Here is an 11,472-nt window from a genome sequence, read left to right on the forward strand (position 1 = left end):
GTGTCTGTTCATATCCTTTGCCCACTTTTTGATGGGGTTTTTTGTTTTTTTCTTGTAAATTTCTTTAAGTTCTTTGTAGATTCTGGATACTAGTCCTTTGTCAGATGAGTAGATTGCAAAAATTTTCTCCCATTCTGTAGGTTGCCTATTCACTCTGATGGTAGTTTCTTTTGCTGTGCAGAAGCTCTTTAGTTTAATTAGATCCCATTTGTCAATTTTGGCTTTTGTTGCTGCTGCTTTTGGTGTTTTAGACATGAATTCCTTGCCATGCCTATGTCCTGAATGGTATTGCCTAGGTTTTCTTTTAGGGTATTTATGATTTTAGGTCTAACATTTAAGTCTTTAATCCATCTTGAATTAATTTTTGTACAAGGTATAAGGAAGGGATCCAGTTTCAGCTTTCTACATATGACTAGCCAGTTTTCCCAGCACCATTTATTAAGTGGGGAATCCTTTCCCCGTTTCTTGTTTTTGTCAGGTTTGTCAAAGATCAGATGGTTGTAGATGTGTGGTATTATTTCTGAGGGCTCTGTTCTGTTCCATTGGTCTATATCTGTGTTTTGCTACCAGTACCATGCTGTTTTGATGACTGTAGTCTTGTAGTATAGTTTGAAGTCAGGTAGCATGATGCCTCCAGCTTTGTTCTTTTGGCTTAGGATTGACTTGGCAATGTGGGCTCTTTTTTGGTTCCATATGAACTTTAAAGTAGTTTTTTCCAATTCTGTGAAGAAAGTCATTGGTAGCTTGATGGGGATGTCACTGAATCTATACCTTGGGCAGTATGGCCATTTTCACGATATTGATTTTTCCTACCCATGAGTGTGGAATGTTCTTCCATTTGTTTGTATCCTCTTTTATTTCAATGAGCAGTGGTTTGTAGTTCTCCTTGAAGAGGTCCTTCACATCCCTTGTAAGTTGGATTCCTAGGTATTTTATTCTCTTTGAAGCAATTGTGAATGGGAGTTCACTCATGATTTGGCTCTCTGTTTGTCTGTTATTGGTGTATAAGAATGCTTGTGATTTTTGCACATTGATTTTGTATCCTGAGACTTTGCTGAAGTTGCTTATCAGCTTAAGGAGATTTTAGGCTGAGACAATGGGGTTTTTTAAATATACAATCATGTAATCTGCAAACAGGGACAATTTGACTTCCTCTTTTCCTAATTGAATACTCTTTATTTCTTTCTCCTGCCTGATAGCCCTGGCCTCCAACACTATGTTGAATAGGAGTGGTGAGAGAGGGCATCCCTGTCTTGTGCCAGTTTTCAAAGGGAATGCTTCCAGTTTTTGCCCATTCAGTATGATATTGGCTGTGGGTTTGTCATAAATAGCTCTTATTATTTTGAGATACGTCCCATCAATACCTAATTCATTGAGAATTTTTAGCATGAAGTGTTGTTGAATTTTGTCGCAGGCCTTTTCTGCATCTATTGAGATAATCATGTGGTTTTTGTCTTTGGTTCTGTTTATATGCTGGATTACGTTTATTGATTTGTGAATGTTGAACCAGCCTTGCATTTCAGGGATGAAGCCCACTTGAACATGGTGGATATGCTTTTTGATGTGCTGCTGGATTCGGTTTGCCAGTATTTTATTGAGGATTTTTGCATCAATATTCATCAGGGATATGGGTCTAAAATTCTTTTTTTTGTTGTGTCTCTGCCAGGCTTTGGTATCAGGATCATGTTGGCCTCATAAAATGAGTTAGGGAGGATTCCCTCTTTTTCTATTGATTGGAATAGTTTCAGAAGGAATGGTACCAGCTCCTCCTTGTACCTCTGGTAGAATTTGGCTGTGAATCTGTCTGGTCCTGGACTTTTATTGGTTGGTAGGCTATTAATTATTGCCTCAATTTCAGAGCCTGTTATTTGTCTATTCAGGGATTCAACTTCTTCCTGGTTTAGTCTTGGGAGGGTGTATGTGTCCAGGAATTTATCCATTTCTTCTAGATTTTCTAGTTTATTCGTATAGAGGTGTTTATAGTATTCTCTGATGGTAGTTTGTATTTCTGTGGGATTGGTGGTGATATCTGCTTTATCATTTTTTATTGCATCTATTTGATTCTTCTCTCTTTTCTTCTTTGTTAGTCTTGCTAGTGGTCTATCAGTTTTGTTGATCTTTTCAAGACACCAGCTCCTGGATTCATTGATTTTTTGAAGGGTTTTTTGTGTCTCTAGCTCCTTCAGTTCTGCTCTGATCTTAGTTATTTCTTGCCTTCTGCTAGCCTTTGAATGCGTTTGCTCTTGCTTCTCTAGTTCTTTTAATTGTGATGTTAGGGTGTCAATTTTAGATCTTTCCTCCTTTCTCTTGTGGGCATTTAGTGCTATAAATTTCCCTCTACACACTGCTTTGAATGTGTCCCAGAGATTCTGGTATGTTGTGTCTTTGTTCTCGGTGGTTTCAAAGAACATCTTTATTTCTGCCTTCATTTCGTTATGTACCCAGTAGTCATTCAGTTTCCATGTAGTTGAGCAGTTTTGAGTGAGTTTCTTAATCCTGAGTTCTAGTTTGATTGCACTCTGGTCTGAGACTTTGTTATAATTTCTGTTTTTTTACATTTGCTGAGGAATGCTTTACTTGCAATTATGTGGTCAGTTTTGGAATAAGTGTGATGTGGTGCTGAGAAGAATGTATATTCTGTTGAATTGGGATGGAGAGCTCTGTAGATGTCTATTAGGTCTGGTTGGTGCAGAGCTGAGTTCAATTCCTGAATATCCTTGTTAACTTTCTGTCTTGTTGATCTGTCTAATGTTGACAGTGGGGTGTTAAAGTCTCCCATTATTATAGTGTGGGAGCTTAAGTCTCTTTGTAGGTCTCTAAGGACTTGCTTTATGAATCTGGGTGCTCCTGTATTGGGTGCATATATTTTTAGGATAGTTAGCTCTTCTTGTTGAATTATCTCTTTACCATTATGTAATGGCCTTCTTTGTCTCTTTTGATCTTTGTTGGTTGAAAGTCTGTTTTATCAGAGACTAGGATTGCAACCCCTGCCTTTTTTTGTTTTCCATTTGCTTGGTAGATCTTCCTCCATCCTTTTATTTTGAGCCTATGTGTGTCTCTGTATGTGAGATGAGTCTCCTGAATACAGCACACTGATGGGTCTTGACTCTTTATCCAATTTGCCAGTCTGTGTCTTTTAATTGGAGCATTTAGTTCATTTATGTTTAAGGTTAATGTTGTTATATGTGAATTTGATCCTGTCACTATGATGTTAGCTGGTTATTTTGCTCATTAGTTGATGCAGTTTCTTCCTAGCCTTGATGGTCTTTACAGTTTGGCATGTTTTTGCAGTGGCTGGTACTGGTTGTTCCTTTCCATGTTTAGTGCTTCCTTCAGGAGCTCTTTTAGGGCAGGCCTGGTGGTGACAACATCTCTCAGTTTTGCTTGTGTGTAAAGGATTTTATTTCTCCTTCACTTATGAAGCTTAGTTTGGCTGGATATGAAATTCTGGGTTGAAAATTCTTTTCTTTAAGAATGTTGAATATTGGCCCCCACTCTCTTCTGGCTTGTAGAGTTTCTGCCAAGAGATCTGCTGTTAGTCTGATGGGCTTCCCTTTGTGGGTAACTCAAGCTTTCTCTCTGGCTGCCCTTAATGTTTTTTCCTTCATTTCAACTTTGGTGAATCTGACAATTATGTGTCCTGGAGTTGCTCTTTTTAAGGAGTATCTTTGTGGCATTCTCTGTATTTCCTGAATTTGAATGTTGGCCTGCCTTGCTAGGTTGGAGAAGTTCTCCTGGATAATATCCTGCAGAGTGTTTTCCAACTTGGTTCCATTCTCCCTGTCACTTTCAGGTATGCCAAACAGATTTAGATTTGGTCTTTTCATATAGTCCCATATTTCTTGGAGGCTTTGTTCGTTTCTTTTTACTCTTTTTTCCCTAAACTTCTCTTCTTGCTTCATTTCATTCATTTGATCTTCAATCATTGATACCCTTTCTTCCAGTTGATCGAATCAGCTACTGAAGCTTGTGCATTCATCACGTAGTTCTTGTGCCATGGTTTTCAGCTCCATCAGGTCATTTAAAGACTTCTCTACACTGGTTATTCTAGTTAGCCATTCGTCTAATCTTTTTTCAAGGGTTTTAGCTTCTTTGCGATGAGTTCGAACTTCCTCCTGTAGCTTGGAGTAGTTTGATCGTCTGAAACCTTCTTCTCTCAACTCGTCAAAGTCATTCTCCATCCAGCTTTGTTCCATTGTTGGTGAGGAGCTGCATTCCTTTGGAGGGGGAGAGGTGCTCTGATTTTTAGAATTTTCAGCTTTTCTGCTCTGTTTTATCCCCATCTTTGTGGTTTTATCTACCTTTGGTCTTTGATGATGGTGATGTACAGATGGGGTTTTGTTGTGGATGTCCTTTCTGTTTGTTAGTTTTCCTTCTAACAGTCAAGACCCTCAGCTGCAGGTCTGTTGGAGTTTGCAGGAGGTCCACTCCAGACCCTGTTTGCCTGGGAATCAGCAGCAGAGGCTGCAGAACAGCGAATATTGCTGAACAGCAAATGTTGCTGCCTGATCATTGCTCTGGAAGCTTCATCTCAGAGGGGTACCTGGCTGTGTGAGGTGTCAGCCTGCCCCTACTGGGGGTGCCTCCCAGTTAGGCTACTCGCGGGTCAGAGACCCACTTGAGGAGGCATTCTGTCCATTCTCAGATCTCAAAGTCCATGCTGGGAGAACCACTACTCTCTTCAAAGCTGTCAGACAGGGACATTTAAGTCTGCAGAGGTTTCTGCTGCCTTTTGTTTGGCTATGCCCCACCCTCAGAGGTGGAATCTACAGAGGCAGGCAGGCCTCCTTGAGCTGCAGTGGGCTCCACCCAGTTCGAGCTTCCCGGCTACTTTGTTTACCTACTCAAACCTCAGCAATGGCGGGCACCTCTCCCCCAGCCTTGCTGCCACCTTGCAGTTTGATCTCAGACTGCTGTGCTAGCAATGAGCAAGGCTCCTTGGGCATAGGACCCTCTAAGCCAGGCGCGGGATATAATCTTCTGTTGTGCCATTTGCTAAGACCACTGGAAAAGTGCAGTATTAGGGTGGGAGTGACCCAATTTTCCAGGTGCTATCTGTCACAGCTTCCGTTGGCTAGGAAAGGGAATTCCCCAACCCCTTGCGCTTCCTGGGTGAGACAATGCCTTGCCCTGCTTCGGCTCATGCTCGGTGGGCTGCACCCACTGTCCTGCAGCTGCTATCTGACAAGCCCCAGTGAGAAGAACCCAGTACCTCAGTTGGAAATGCAGAAATCACCCATCTTCTGCGTCCCTCATGCTAGCAGCTGTAGACTGGAGCTGTTCCTATTTGGCCATCTTGGAACTGCCCCTCTGCCACAAATTCTTAAACCAGCTGAGGTTAAATAATCTCAGTTAAGGCTGGGCATGGTGGCTCATGCCTGTAATCCCAGCACTTTGGGAGGCCGAGGTGGGGGATCACAAGGTCAGGAGTTTGAGGTCAGCCTGGCCAATATGGTGAAACCCTGTCTCTACTAAAAATGTGAAAATGTGGTGGGTGCCTGTAATCCCAGCTACTTAGGAGGCTGAGTCAGAAGAATCGCTTGAAACTGGAAGGCAGAGGTTGCAGTGAGCCAAGATCATACCAGCCTGGGCAACAAGAGCAAAACTCCGTCTTAAAAAAAAATCTGAGCTAAATAATCTGGGCTTTTGTCAGAGCAGGGGATTTCCAAGGTGATTCACACCCAAGCCACTGGTCATCAGGCTTTGCTTCCTTCTTTGTAGTTAAACTTAACTTGTTATATCAACTAGATTTTTGGATTTTATAGCCTGGAACCTCCCCCAGGGATGCACTTTTAGAATCCCCTGTAGTGGTGTCCTATCACTATGATTATGCAAAACTGATCTGTTAGTATTAGTAAAAACTTTTGTTTGCCTTATTAGGATCTTTTTATATTTAGTAGTGCCATGTGGAAGTTTCATCTCCTAGGAGATGCATGATGAAGTTTGGGTAGTTAGTTCTATTCTTTTTTTTAACATAACTGATGAATCACTTTGCAATACACTGTTGACACCTACTGCTCGCACTTGGCCATTTTGTTTGACCACCTATGCTGGTTCACTGTTGAATAAATTACTTGATTTATAATTGATGCTGATTAGTCCCTCCTGTTCTTCATATGCCTCCTACTCTTTCCAGGCTATTTGGCTTATACCCTTCTTTACATACACAAATGGAATTCAATGCATATTAATTACTTATAGACAGACATATATTTACTAGAAGAAACAAAAAGTCCAGGCATATAAATATTCTTCTACTTAAGAAAATAATAACCAAAATCAGAGTGGAATTGGATGAAATGGAGCTGAGAAAAACCATACATAAGATAATTGAAATCAAAAGTTGGTTTTTTGAAAAAATAAGATTGATAGACTAGCCAGACTAATAAAAAAGAGAGAAGATCCCCAAAAACAGAATCATAAATGACAAAGGGAGCATTACCACTGGCCCCACAGAAATGCAAAAACCCTCAGAGACTATTGTAAATACCTCAATGCATACAATTAGAAAACCTAGAAGAAACGGATAAATTCCTGAAAACATACAACTGCTCTAAATTGAACCTGGAAGAAATGAAAACCTTGAGGAAACCAATAACAAGTTCTGAAACGGAGTCAATAATAAAAGAAACCTACCAACAAGACAAAAGCCCTGAACCAGACGAATTCACAGCCGAATTCTACCAGATGTATAAAGAAGAGCTGGAACCATTCCTACTGAAACTATTCCAAAAAATCAAGGAGAAGGGACTTGTCTTTAACTCCTTCTGTGAAGCCAGCATCATTCTGATACCAAAATCTGGCAGAGACACAATGGAAAAAGAAAACTTCAGGCCAATATCCCTGATGGACATAGATGCAAAAATTATCAGCAAAACATTAGCAAACCAAATCCAGCAACATATCAAAAAGCTAATCCACCATGATTAAGTAGACTTTATTCCTGGAATGCAAGGTTGCTTCAACATATGCAAATCAATAAATGTGACTCATCATATAAACAGAACTAAAAACAAAAACCACATGATTATCTCAATAGCTGCAGAAGAGGCCTTTGATATAATTCAACATTACTTCATATTAAAAACCCTCAACAAACTAAGCATCAAAGGAACATACCCCAAAATAATAAGAGCCACCACTGAAAAGCCCACAGCCAATATCATACAGAATGGGCAAAAGCTGGAAGCATTCCTCTTGAGAACCAGAGTAAGACAAGGATGCCCATTCTCACCACTCCTATTAAACATAGTAGAGACATCTCGGCCAGGGCAATCAGGCAAGAGAAAATCGGGCATCCGCACAGGAAGAGAAGAAGTCAAATGACCTCTCTTCACAGATGATATGATTATACACCTAGAAGTCTCCATAGTCTCTGCCCAAAGGCTCCTAGATCTGATAAACAGCTTCAGCAAAAATCAATCAATGAAAATCAGTAGCATTTCTGTCTTTTTTTTTTTTTTGAGACAGAGTCTCGCTCTGTCACCCAGGCTGCTGGAGTGCAGTGGCGCAATCTCAGCTCGCTGCAACCTCTGCCTCTGGGATTCTAAGCAATTATCCTGCCTCAGCCTCCTGAGTAGCTGGGACTACGGATGCGTTCCACCATGCCCAGCTAATTTTTTGTATTTTTAGTAGAGACGGGGTTTCACTGTGTTGGCCAGGATGGTTTCGATCCCCTGACCTCGTGAACCACCCGTCTTGGCCTCCCAAATTGCTGGGATCATAGGCGTGAGCCACCGCACTGGGCCTGAAAATCAGTTGCATTTCTATATACCAGTAACAGCCAAACTGAGAGCCAAATCAAGAACACAATCTCATTTATAGTAGCCACAAAAAGAATAAAATACTAGGAATACAGCTAACCAGGGAGGTGGAAGATCTCTACAACCAGAATTACAAAATGCTGCTCAAAGAAATCAGAGATGACACAAACAAAAATGGGAAAACTATTCCATGCTTATGGCTAGGAAGAATCATTATTGTTAAAATGGCCATCCTGTTGAAAGCAATTTACAGACCCAATGCTGTTACTATCAAATTACCAAAGACATTTTTTTCGCAGAATTAGAACAAAGTGTTCTAAAATGCATTTGGAATTAAAAAAGAGCTTGAATAGCCAAAGAAATCCTAAGCAAAAAGAACAAAGCTGGAGGCATCACACTACTCAACTTCAAGTTATACTACAAGGCTACAGTAGCCAAAAACATAGTACTGGTACAAAAACAGATACAAAGGCCAATGGAACAGGGCAAGAACTCAGAAATAAAGCCATACACCTGCAACCACCTGATCTTTGACAAAGTCAAGAAAAACAAGCAAAGGGGAAAGGGCTCCCTGTTCAATAAATGGTGCTGGGATAACTGGCTAGCCATAGGCAGAAGATTGAAACTGGACCCCTACCTTTCATCATATACAAAAATCAACTCAGGTTGGATTAAAACTTAAGCATAAAACCTAAAACTATAAAAACTGTAGAAGAGAACCTAGGAAATACAATTCTGGACATTGGCTCTGGCAAAGACTTCATAATGAAGACTCCAAAAGCAATTGCCACAAAACCAACAATTGACAAGAGGGATCTAATTAAACGAAAGAACTTCTGCACAGAAGACATTATCAAGAGAGCAAATAGACAACCTACAGAATGGGAGAAAATGTTTATAAACCATACATCTGACAGAGGCCTAACATCCAGAATCTATAGGGAACTTAAGCAAATCAACAACAAAAAACAAACAACCCCCCATTTAAAAATGGGCAAAGGACATGAATAGATACTTCTCAAAAGAAGACATATAGATGGCCAACAAGCATATGAAAAAATGCTCAGTATCACTAATCATCAGGGAAATGTAGGTCAAAACCACAATGGGATGCCATTTCACACCAGTCAGAATGGTTATTATTAAAAAGTCAGAAAATAACAGATGTTGGTGAGGTTGTAGAGAAAAGGGAAAACCTATACATGGTGGAAATGTAAATTAGTTCAGCCACTGTAGAAAGCAGTCTGGAGATTTCTCAAATAACTTAAAAGATGCTACCACTTGACCCTGCAATCCCATTACTGGATATATACCCAAAGGAATATAAATCTTTCTATCATAAAGACACATGCATGTGCATGTTTATCACAGCACTGTTCACAGTAGCAAAGACATGGAATCAACCTAGATGCCCATCAGTGGTGGACTGGATAAAGAAAATGTGGTACATATACACCATGGAATACTATGCAGCCATAAAAAAGAATGAAATCATGTTTTTTGTAGCAACATGGTTGGAGCTGAAGGCCGTTGTCCTAAGCAAATTAACACAGGAACAGAAAACCAAATACTGCATATTCTCACTTATAAGCGGGAGCTACACCCTGAGTACATATGGACACAAAGAAGGGAATAATAGATTCTGGGGCCTACTTGAAGGTGGAGAGTGGGAGGAAGGTGAGGATTAAAAAACTGTGGGGTATTATGCTGATTACCTGGGTGACAAAATTATCTGTACACCAAACCCCTGCAACATGCAATTTATTCATGTAACAAACCTGCACATATACTCCTTGAACTTAAAAATTCAGTTCTCACTGACACCTGTCACCATGACTCTATGTTAGATACACTGCCCGGACTCACCATGTGTGAATGCATCTTAGTCCCCACGTGGCAGGCAGGTGTCTAGATGGGCAATGCCTGCTGGGAGCTCTACTGCCTGAAACATGGGACTCAGCTTGGTGGACAGATGCCCAGTGACAAGGTCATTGGTGGAGAGGATGACTTCTTCACCACCTTCTTCTGTGAAACCGGTGCTGGAAAACATGTGCCCCAGCCAGATTTTGTGGATCTGGATCCTGTGGTCATTGATGAGATCTGATGCCCCAAACTGACAGCTCTTCCACCCAGAGCAACTCATTACTGGGAAAGAGGATGCTGCCAACAACTATGCCTGTAGTCACTATACCATTGGCCAGGGGATCACTGACCCGGGGATGGACCAGATCTGCAAGCTTCTGACCACTGCACAGAACCTCAGGACTTCCTGGTGTTCCACAGCTTTGTTGGGGGCACTGGCTCTGGCTTCACCTCACTCCGCATGGAGCGGCTGTCTGTTGACTATGGCAGGAAATCCAAGCTGGAATTCTTTATCTACTCAGTCCCCATAGCTGTCTATAATTGTGGTCCAGCTCTAAAATTTCATCCTGATCACTCACACTACCCTGGAGCACTCAGACTGTGCCTTCATGGTGGACAATGAAGCCATCTCTGACACTTGCCGCTGCAACCTGGACATCGAGCACCCAACCTCAACCAACCTCAACTGCCTCATTACCAAATCATCTCCTCTATCACATCTTCTCTGCACTTTGATGGGCCCCTCAATGTGGACCTGATGAAGTTCCAGACCAACCTCACACCTTACCCTCACATCCACTTCCCCCTGGCCACCTATTCACTCATCATCTCTGTGGAGAAGGTATACCATGAACAGCTGTCAGTGGCCAAGATCCCCAATGCCTGCTTCGAGCTTACCAACCAGATGGTGAAGTGTGACCCCCGGCATGGCAAGTACATGGGCTGCTGCCTGCTGTACCACGGAGATGTGATGTTCAAGGATGTTTATACTGCCATTGCTACCATCAAGACCAAATGTAGCATTCAGTTTGTGGGCTGGTTCCCCAAGGGCTTCAAGGTTGGTATCAACTACCAGCAGCCCACTGTGGTTCCTGGTGGTGACCTGGCCAAGGTGCAGCATGCCGTGTGCATGCTGAGCAACACAATCACTATTGCTGAGGCCTGGGCCTGCCTGGGCCACAAGTTCAACCTGATGTATGCCAAGAGGGCGTTTGTGCACTGGGATGTGGACAAGGGCATGGAGGAGGGAGAGTTCCCTGAGGCCCCAGAGGATATGGGTGCCCTGGAGAAGGATTATGAGAAAGTAGGTATCAATTTATATGAGGACAAGGGTAAGGGAGACTAGAACAACTGCCTGGAGCCTATTTACTATGTTTATTGCAAAACTTTAGGAATAAGCAGTCTCCTTGCATGATTAAGAAAATAAAATAAAAGTTCAAAGAAAAAAATCTTCTGCTTGTTTTAAATCAATAAAAATTAATCATTCACCTATAATTTTGGTATTTGTAACTCCCCTTTTTGCATACTTTGTATTAACTTTTCTCTTTTGAATGTTATTATGAATTATTGGAATTTCACTTACTCAACTATTTCAATTAACCATTCTTCCCCTCTATTCTTTCCATCCCTTCCATCTTTATGTTTCTCCTTGAAACGAAGTCCTTTCTTTTTTAATTTACTCTTTTTAATTAATTAATTAATGTATTTTTTAACTTTTAGGTTTGGGGGTACATGTGAAGGTTTGTTACATAGGTAAACATGTGTCATGGGGGTTTGTTGTACATATTATTTCATCACTCTGGTATTAAGCCTAGTACCCAATAACTAGTTGTCTTTTCTGCTCCTC

General features: G+C 41.3%; 1 pseudogene; it reads left to right on the forward strand.

Moving 5' to 3' along the window:
- The first annotated feature begins 9,630 nt into the window (after positions 1 to 9,630).
- Positions 9,631 to 10,971, forward strand: LOC116810604 (tubulin alpha-4A chain-like; annotated as a pseudogene).
- Positions 10,972 to 11,472: the final 501 nt, after the last annotated feature.

Source organism: Hylobates moloch, unplaced genomic scaffold (genome assembly GCF_009828535.3).
Source record: "Hylobates moloch isolate HMO894 unplaced genomic scaffold, HMol_V3 SCAFFOLD_5, whole genome shotgun sequence".
Taxonomy (NCBI): Eukaryota; Metazoa; Chordata; class Mammalia; order Primates; family Hylobatidae; genus Hylobates; species Hylobates moloch.